The 10172-nt window shown below is 38.8% G+C and overlaps 1 non-coding gene across 1 annotated transcript; it reads right to left on the bottom strand.

Moving 5' to 3' along the window:
- Positions 1–3806: 3806 nt before the first annotated feature.
- LOC112753155 (small nucleolar RNA R71) lies at positions 3807–3914 on the bottom strand. Its single transcript, XR_003177552.1, has one exon. It is a non-coding gene; the product is annotated as a small nucleolar RNA R71 (small nucleolar RNA).
- Positions 3915–10172: the final 6258 nt, after the last annotated feature.

Genomic DNA, 10172 nt, shown 5'->3' with positions numbered 1-10172 from the left:
CTTACTATTGTATTAGGCATCTTTGGATTACCTTATGATCCTTTGATCACGTTTTAGGGAGCTGGCCATCTCGGCCATGCCTGGACCTTCACTTATGTATTTTCAACGGTAGAGTTTCTACACTCCATAGATTAAGGTGTGGAGCTCTGCTGTTCCTCAAAGATTAATGCAAAGTACTACTGTTTTCTATTCAATTCTTCTTATTTCTCTTCTAAAATATCCATTCGCACCCAAGAACGTGATGAAGGTGATGATTATGTGTGACGCTCATCATCCTTCTCCCTTATGAACGCGTGCCTGACAAACACTTCTGTTCTACATGAATTAAGCTAGAATGAGTATCTCTTAGATCTCCTAACCAGAATCTTCGTGGCGTAAGCTAGAATGATGGCGGCATTCAAGAGAATCCGGAAAGTCTAAACCTTGTCTGTGGTATTCCGAGTAGGATTCAATGATTGAATGACTGTGACGAGCTCCTAACTCGCGATTGCAGGGCGTTAGTGACAGACGCAAAAGGATAGTAAATCCTATTCCAGCATGATCGAGAACCGACAGATGAATAGCCGTGCCGTGACAGGGTGCGTGAGCATATTATTCACTGAGAGGATAAGATGAAGCCATTGACAAGGGTGATGCCTCCAGACGATTAGCCGTGCCGTGACAGGGCATTGGATCATCTTCCCGTGAGATGACCGAAAGTAGCCATTGACAGTGGTGATGTATCACATAAAGCCAGCCATGGAAAAGAGTAAGACTGATTGGATGAAGATAGCAGGAAAGCAGAGGTTCAGAGGAACGAAAAGCATCTCCATTCGCTTATCTGAAATTCCTGCCAATGAATCTACATAAGTATCTCTATCCCTTTTTATTGTTTATTTTAATCTAATAAAGTATCATGTTTAAATCCGCCTGACTGAGATTTACAAGGTGACCATAGCTTGCTTCAAGCCAACAATCTCTGTGGGATCGACCCTTACTCACGTAAGGTTATACTTGGACGACCCAGTACACTTGCTGGTTAGTTGAACGGAGTTGTGTCCACACATAGTAAAGAGCCATAATAATGATTCCATACAATAACAAAGAGTACTACATTAATGTGATCACAATTTCGTACACCAAGTTTTTGGCGCCGTTGCCGGGGATTGTTTGAGTTTTCGGCAAGCTTTTGGTCCGGTAACATCAGTGCCAGATTCCCTTTTGATCCGGCAACTGCACCAAGTTTTTGGCGCCGTTGCCGGGGATTGTTTGAGTTTGGACAACTAACGGTTCATCTTGTTGCTCAGATTAGGTAATTTTCTTTTTATTTTCTTTTCAAAAATTTTTCAAAAATATTTCTAAAATTTTCTCAATTGTTTTCGAAAAAAAAAATAAAAATAAAAATGTTTTCAAAAATAAATTATTCTATGGCTTCAAAATTTTAAGAATGAATTCTAGTGTTTCATGAAATATGTTGAATCATATCTGGCTGTAAAGCCATACCCAAACTACTTTGGGATTGGTATTCAACTAATCACTCCAGCCCATGTAATTATATGTTGCAGCCTGGCTGGCTGTAAAGCCATGTCTAAATTCTTTTGGACTGAGGCTTGCTATTTGTTATCAAGAGCAAGCTAGTTGGAGCTAATCCACCTGCTACTGTTCCTGATCTACCTGCTGAAGCTTGGCTGGCCATTGGCCATGTCTAGTGTTTTGGACTGGAGCTTTCTTTGAAAGCTTGGCTGGCTAGTGAGCCATGTCTAATTCCTGGACTGAAGCTTTAGACTAACATGGCAAGATTCCTGGAATTCATATTAAAAATTTTGGAATCCTTATTTTTCCTTTTAATTTTCAAAAAATATAAAATAAAAATCCAAAAAAATTAGAAAATCATAAAAATAAAAAATATTTTCTGTTTCTTGTTTGAGTCTTGTGTCATGTTATAAGTTTGGTGTCACTTGCATATGCATCTTGCATTTTTTCGAAAATATAATGCATTTATAGTGTTCTTCATGATCTTCAAGTTGTTCTTGGTAAGTCTTCTTGTTTGATCTTGATGATTTTTTGTTTTGTGTCTTTTCATGTTTATCATATGCATTCTTGAATTCTTAGTGTCTAAGCATTAAAGAATTCTAAGTTTGGTGTCTTGCATGTTTTCTTTGCATTAAAAATTTTTCAAAAATATGTTCTTGATGTTCATCATGACATTCAAAGTGTTCTTGGTGTTCATCTTGACATTCATATCATTCATACATGCATTCATTGTTTTGATCTAAAAATTTCATGCATTGCATATTTTTCATGTTTTTCATAAAAATTTCAAAAATCAAAAAAATATCTTTCCCTTTTTTCTCTCATCAAATTCGAAAATTTGGATTGACTTTTTCAAAAATTTTTAAAATCAAGTTGTTTCTCATGAGTCAAATCAAATTTTCAATTTGAAAATCTTATCTTTTTCAAAATCTTTTTCAAAAATCAAATCTTTTTCAAAATTCTTAGTTATTTTCGAAAATTCCAAAAATATTTTTCAAAAAAAATCTTTTTCTTATTTTATATCATAATTTTCGAAAATAACATAAACAATTAATGTTTTGATTCAAAAATTTGAAGTTTGTTACTTGCTTGTTAAGAAAGATTCAAACTTTAAGTTCTAGAATCATATCTTGTGATTTCTTATGAATCAGGTCATTAATTGTGATTTTAAAAATCAAATCTTTTTCAAAAAAACTAATTTCAATCATATCTTTTCAAAAATATCTTCTTATCTTATCTTTTTCAAAAAAAATATCTGTTCAAAATATCTTTTCTAACTTCCTAACTACCTATCTTTTCAAAATTGGTTTTCAAAAATTTGTTTCAACTAACTAACTAACTTTTTTGTTTGTTTCTTAACTTTTTCAAAACTACCTAACTAACTCTCTCTCTCTAATTTTCGAAAATATCTCCCCTTTTTCAAAAATTTCTTTTTAATTAACTAATTATTTTTATTTTTTATTTTTATTTCAAAAATTTTCGAAAAATACTAACAAATTTTCAAAAACCAATTTTCAAAAATCACTAACTCCCTTTCAAAATAATTTTCGAAAATTATACCTCCCACATCCTATTCTATTTATTCATTCATATCCTAACATCTCATCTCACATCTCTTCCATTCTCACAGTTGTGTTTCTTCCTTTATATCACATTCTTTATCTCCCCCTCTTTTCTTCCACTCACACAGGGATTCATATACTGTGGTATAAAGGATCCCTATTATTATTATCATTTTTCTGGCCATTCTTCCTTGTCATATGAGCAGGAGCAAGGATAAGAACATTCTTGTGGAAGCAGATCCAGAACCTGAAAGGACTCTGAAGAGAAAATTAAGAGAAGCTAAAATACAACAATCCAGAGATAACCTTTCAGAAATTTTCAAACAGGCAGAGGAGATGGCAGCCGAAAATAATAATAATGTAAGGAAGATGCTTGGTGACTTTACTGCACCTAATTCCAATTTACATGGAAGAAGCATCTCCATTCCTGCCATTGGAGCAAACAACTTTGAGCTGAAACCTCAGTTAGTTTCTCTGATGCAGCAGAACTGCAAGTTTCATGGACTTCCATCTGAAGATCCTTTTCAGTTCTTAACTGAATTCTTGCAGATATGTGATACTGTTAAGACTAATGGAGTAGATCCTGAAGTCTACAGGCTTATGCTTTTCCCTTTTGCTGTAAGAGACAGAGCTAGATTATGGTTGGATTCTCAACCCAAAGACAGCCTGAACTCTTGGGATAAGCTGGTCACGGCTTTCTTAGCCAAGTACTTTCCTCCTCAAAAGCTGAGCAAGCTTAGAGCTGATGTTCAAACCTTCAGACAGAAAGAAGGTGAATCTCTCTATGAAGCTTGGGAAAGATACAAATAGTTGACCAAAAAGTGTCCTTCTGACATGCTTTCAGAATGGACCATCCTGGATATATTCTATGATGGTTTATCTGAGCTATCAAAGATGTCACTGGACACTTCTGCAGGTGGATCCATTCACCTAAAGAAAACGCCTGCAGAAGCTCAAGAACTCATTGACATGGTTGCTAATAACCAGTTCATGTACACTTCTGAAAGGAATCCTGTAAGCAATGGGACGCCTATGAAGAAGGGAGTTCTTGAAGTTGATACTCTGAATGCCATATTGGCTCAGAACAAAATATTGACTCAGCAAGTCAATATGATTTCTCAGAGTCTGCATGGAATGCAAGCTGCATCCAACAGTACTCAAGAGGCATCTTCTGAAGAAGAAGCTTATGATCCTGAGAACCCTGCAATAGCAGAGGTAAATTACTTAGGTGAACCTTATGGAAACACCTATAACTCAACATGGAGAAATCATCCAAATTTCTCATGGAAGGATCAGAAGCCTCAACAAGGCTTTAATAATGGTGGAAGAAACAGGTTTAGCAATAGCAAGCCTTTTCCATCATCAACTCAGCAACAGACAAAGAACTCTGAACAAAATGCTTCTAATTTAGCAAATCTAGTCTCTGATCTATCTAAGGCCACTGTAAGTTTCATGAATGAAACAAGGTCTTCCATTAGAAATCTGGAAGCACAAGTGGGCCAGCTGAGTAAAAGGATCACTGAAATTCCTCCTAGTACTCTCCCAAGCAATACAGAAGAGAATCCAAAAGGAGAGTGCAAGGCCATTGACATAAGCGCCATGGCCGAACCTGTGAGGAAAGGAGAGGACGTGAATCCCAAGGAGGAAGACCTCCTGGGACGTCCAGTGATCAATAAGGAGCTTCCCTCTGGGGAACCAAAGGACTCTGAGGCTCATCTAGAGACCATAGAGATTCCATTGAACCTCCTTATGCCCTTCATGAGCTCTGATGAGTATTCCTCTTCTGAAGAGAATGAGGATGTTACTGAAGAGCAAACTGCCAAGTTTCTTGGTGCAATCATGAAGCTGAATGCCAAATTGTTTGGCATTGATGCTTGGGAAGTTGAACCTCCCTTGTTCATCAATGAACTAAGTGATCTGGATCAACTGACATTGCCTCAGAAGAGACAGGATCCTGGAAAGTTCATAATACCCTGTACCATAGGCACCATGATCTTTAAGGCTCTGTGTGATCTTGGTTCAGGAATAAACCTCATGCCCCTCTCTGTAATAGAGAAACTGGGAATCTATGAGGTGCAAGCTGCTAAAATCTCACTAGAGATGGCAGACAGCTCAAGAAAACAGGCTTATGGACAAGTAGAGGACGTTTTAGTAAAGGTTGAGGGCCTTTACATCCCTGCTGATTTCATAGTCCTGGATACTGGAAAGGAAGAGGATGAATCCATCATCCTAGGAAGACCTTTCCTGGCCACAGCAAGAGCTGTGATTGATGTTGACAGAGGTGAAATAGTCCTTCAATGGAATGAGAACTCCCTTGTATTCAAAACTCAAGGATCTCCCTCTGCAACCATGGAGAGGAAGCTTGAGAAGCTTCTGTCAAAGCAGAGTCAACCAGAGCCCCCACAGTCAAACTCTAAGTTTGGTGTTGGAGGCCACAACCAAACTCTAAGTTTGGTGTTGAACTCCCATATCCAAACTCTAAGTTTGGTGTTGGAGAGTCTCAACAAAGCTCTGCACATCTGTGAGGCTCCATGAGAGCCCACTGTCAAGCTATTGACATTAAAGAAGCGCTTGTTGGGAGGCAACCCAATGTTTATCTAATTCTTATTTTTATTGTTTTTCATGTTTTCTTAGGTTCATGATCATGTGGAGTCACAAAATAAACAAAAAAAAAATCAAAAACGGAATCAAAAACAGCAGAAGAAAAATCACACCCTGGAGGAGCATCTGTCTGGCATTCAAACGCCAGAACAGAGCATAGTTCTGGCGTTGAACGCCCAGAATGGGAGCATCCTGGCGCTGAACGCCCAGAACAAGCATGGTTCTGGCGTTCAACGCCAGAAATGGCAGCAAAGGGGCGTTGAACGCCCAAAATGGGCACCAACCTGGCGCTGAACGCCCAGAGTTGTGTGCAAGGGCATTTTGCATGCCTAAATTGGTGCAGGGATGTAAATGCCTTGACACCTCAAGATCTGTGGACCTCACAGGATCACCTCAGGATCTGTGGACCCCACAGGATCCCCACCCACCTCCACTCACTCTCTTCTCTCTTCTCAATCATCTTCTATTCCCAATAAACACTCTTCCCTAATTAACCCTTTACCACTCACATCCAAACACCCACTTTCCTTCAAAATTCAACATCTCTTTCCCACCCAATCCCACCCATATGGCCAAATATACACAGCCATCCATCTCCTCCATATCCTCTTCTTCTTCTATTCTTTCTTCTTTTGCTCGAGGACGAGCAACATTCTAAGTTTGGTGTGGTAAAAGCATAGCTTTTTTGTTTTTTTTCCATAACCATTGATGGCACCTAAGGCCAGAGAAACCTCTAGAAAGAGGAAAGGGAAGACAAAAGCTTCCATCAAGGGTCTATAGCTCAGTGGTAGAACATTTGACTGCAAATCAAGAAATCCCTGAGATACCTCAGGGGATACATTTTCTTCCACACAATTATTGGAAGCAACTAAGGGTGGAACATCAAGAGCACTCCATCATCCTTCATGAAATCAGAGAAGATCTAAAAGCAATGAAGGAGGAGCAACAAAGACAAGGAAGAGACATAGAAGAGCTCAAGGACATCATTAGTTCCTCAAGAAGGAAACGCCACCATTACTAAGGTGGATTCATTCCTTGTTCTTATTTCTTCTGTTTTTCGTTTTCTATGTTATGTGCTTATCTGTGTTTGTGCCTTCATTACATGATCATTAGTAGTTAGTAACTATGTCTTAAAGTTATAAATGTCCTATGAATCCATCACCTCTCTTAAATGAAAAATGTTTTAATTCAAAAGAACAAGAAGTCCATGAGTTTTGAATTTATCCTTGAACTTAGTTTAATTATATTGATGTGGTGACAATGCTTCTTGTTTTCTGAATGTATGCTTGAACAGTGCATATGTCTTTTGAAGTTGTTGTTTAAGAATGTTAAATATGTTGGCTCTTGAAAGAATGATGACTAGGAGACATGTTATTTGATAATCTGAAAAATCATAAAAATGATTCTTGAAGCAAGAAAAAGCAGCAAAGAACAAAGCTTGCAGAAAAAAAAAAGAAGAAAAAAAAAAGAAAAAAATAGGCAAAAAAAAATAGAAAGAAAAAGAAAAAGCAAACAGAAAAAGCCAATAACCCTTAAAACCAAAAGACAAGGGCAAAGAAAAAGGATCCCAAGGCTTTGAGCATCAGTGGATAGGAGGGCCTAAAGGAATAAAATCCTGGTCTAAGCGGCTAAACCAAGCTGTCCCTAACTATGTGCTTGTGGCGTGTAGGTGTCAAGTGAAAACTTGAGACTGAGCGGTTAAAGTCAAGGTCCAAAGCAAAAAAAGAGTGTGCTTAAGAACCCTGGACACCTCTAATTGGGGACTTTAGCAAAGCTGAGTCACAATCTGAAAAGGTTCACCCAATTATGTGTCTGTGGCATTTATGTATCCGGTGGTAATACTGGAAAACAAAGTGCTTAGGGCCACGGCCAAGACTCATAAAGAAGCTGTGTTCAAGAATCATCATACTGAACTAGGAGAGTCAATAACACTATTCGAAATCTGAAGTTCCTATAGATGCCAATCATTCTGAACCTCAATGGATAAAGTGAGATGCCAAAACTATTCAAGAGGCAAAAAGCTATAAGTCCCGCTCATATGATTGAAGCTCTGTTTCATTGATAGTTTGGAATTTATAGTATATTCTCTTCTTTTTATCCTATTTGATTTTCAGTTGCTTGGGGACAAGCAACAATTTAAGTTTGGTGTTGTGATGAGCGGATAATTTATACGCTTTTTGACATTGTTTTTAGTATGTTTTTAGTAGGATCTAGTTACTTTTAGGGATGTTTTCATTAGTTTTTATGTTAAATTCACATTTCTGGACTTTACTATGAGTTTGTGTGTTTTTCTGTGATTTCAGGTATATTCTGGCTGAAATTGAGGGACTTGAGCAGAAATCTGATTAAGAGGTTGAAGAAGGACTGCTGATGCTGTTGGATTCTGACCTCCCTGCACTCAAAGTGGATTTTCTGGAGCTACAGAACTCGAAATGGCGCGCTTCCAATTGCGTTAGAAAGTATACATCCAGGGCTTTCCAGCAATATATAATAGTCCATACTTTGGCCAAGAATTGACGACGTAAACTGGCGTTCAACGCCAGCCTTCTGCCCAAATCTGGCATCCAGCGCCAGAAAAGGATCCAAAACCAGTGTTGAACGCCCAAACTGGCACAGAAACTGGCGTTCAACTCCACAAATGGCCTCTGCACGTGCTACACTTAAGCTCAGCCCAAACACACACCAAGTGGGCCCCGGAAGTGGATTTATGCATCAATTACTTACTCATGTAAACCCTAGTGACTAGTTTATTATAAATAGGACCTCTTACTATTGTATTAGGCATCTTTGGATTACCTTATGATCCTTTGATCACGTTTTAGGGGGCTGGCCATCTCGGCCATGCCTGGACCTTCACTTATGTATTTTCAACGGTAGAGTTTCTACACTCCATAGATTAAGGTGTGGAGCTCTGCTGTTCCTCAAAGATTAATGCAAAGTACTACTGTTTTCTATTCAATTCTTCTTATTTCTCTTCTAAAATATCCATTCGCACCCAAGAACGTGATGAAGGTGATGATTATGTGTGACGCTCATCATCCTTCTCCCTTATGAACGCGTGCCTGACAAACACTTCTGTTCTACATGAATTAAGCTAGAATGAGTATCTCTTAGATCTCCTAACCAGAATCTTCGTGGCGTAAGCTAGAATGATGGCGGCATTCAAGAGAATCCGAAAAGTCTAAACCTTGTCTGTGGTATTCCGAGTAGGATTCAATGATTGAATGACTGTGACGAGCTCCTAACTCGCGATTGCAGGGCGTTAGTGACAGACGCAAAAGGATAGTAAATCCTATTCCAGCATGATCGAGAACCGACAGATGAATAGCCGTGCCGTGACAGGGTGCGTGAGCATATTATTCACTGAGAGGATAAGATGAAGCCATTGACAAGGGTGATGCCTCCAGACGATTAGCCGTGCCGTGACAGGGCATTGGATCATTTTCCCGTGAGATGACCGAAAGTAGCCATTGACAGTGGTGATGTATCACATAAAGCCAGCCATGGAAAGGAGTAAGACTGATTGGATGAAGATAGCAGGAAAGCAGAGGTTCAGAGGAACGAAAAGCATCTCCATTTGCTTATCTGAAATTCCTGCCAATGAATCTACATAAGTATCTCTATCCCTTTTTATTGTTTATTTTAATCTAATAAAGTATCATGTTTAAATCCGCCTGACTGAGATTTACAAGGTGACCATAGCTTGCTTCAAGCCAACAATCTCTGTGGGATCGACCCTTACTCACGTAAGGTTTATTACTTGGACGACCCAGTACACTTGCTGGTTAGTTGAACGGAGTTGTGTCCACACATAGTAAAGAGCCATAATAATGATTCCATACAATAACAAAGAGTACTACATTAATGTGATCACAATTTCGTACACCACTTCTCAACAAGAAGAGCAGTTACTTGATGTGCTGAGGAAGCATAAGAAGGCAATTGGGTAGAGCTTGGCAGACATAGTAGGCATCAACCCTCAAGTATGTGAGCACAGAATATTTTTAGAAGAGGGAGCAAGACCTGTCCGTCAACCCCAAAGAAGATTGAATCCCACCATCTTGGAAGTTGTCAAAAAGGAAGTGACCAGACTATTGGAAGCGAGTATCATATATCCCATTTTAGACAGTGAATGGGTAAGCCCAGTACAAGTGGTGCCCAAGAAGTCTGGAGTCACTACAGTGAAGAATGAGCATGGAGAGCTCATAGCAACTAGAGTTCAGAATGCTTGGAGAGTCTGCATTGATTACAGGCGTCTCAACCAAGCTACCCGTAAGGATCACTACCCACTTCCATTCATTGATCAAATGCTGGATCGCCTGTCAGGTAAATCACATTATTGCTTTTTAGATGGTTACATAGGTTATTTCCAGATTTATATAGCTCCTGAGGATCAGGAAAAGACTACTTTTACATGTCCTTTTGGGACTTATGCTTACAAGAGAATGCCCTTTGGCTTGTGCAATGCACCAGCTACTATCCAAAGGTGCATGATAA

The sequence above is a fragment of the Arachis hypogaea genome, chromosome 15 (assembly GCF_003086295.3).
Source record: "Arachis hypogaea cultivar Tifrunner chromosome 15, arahy.Tifrunner.gnm2.J5K5, whole genome shotgun sequence".
In the NCBI taxonomy this organism is placed as follows: domain Eukaryota; kingdom Viridiplantae; phylum Streptophyta; class Magnoliopsida; order Fabales; family Fabaceae; genus Arachis; species Arachis hypogaea.
Note: the sequence above shows the minus strand (reverse complement) of the source record. Positions and strands in the feature narration are given on the sequence as shown.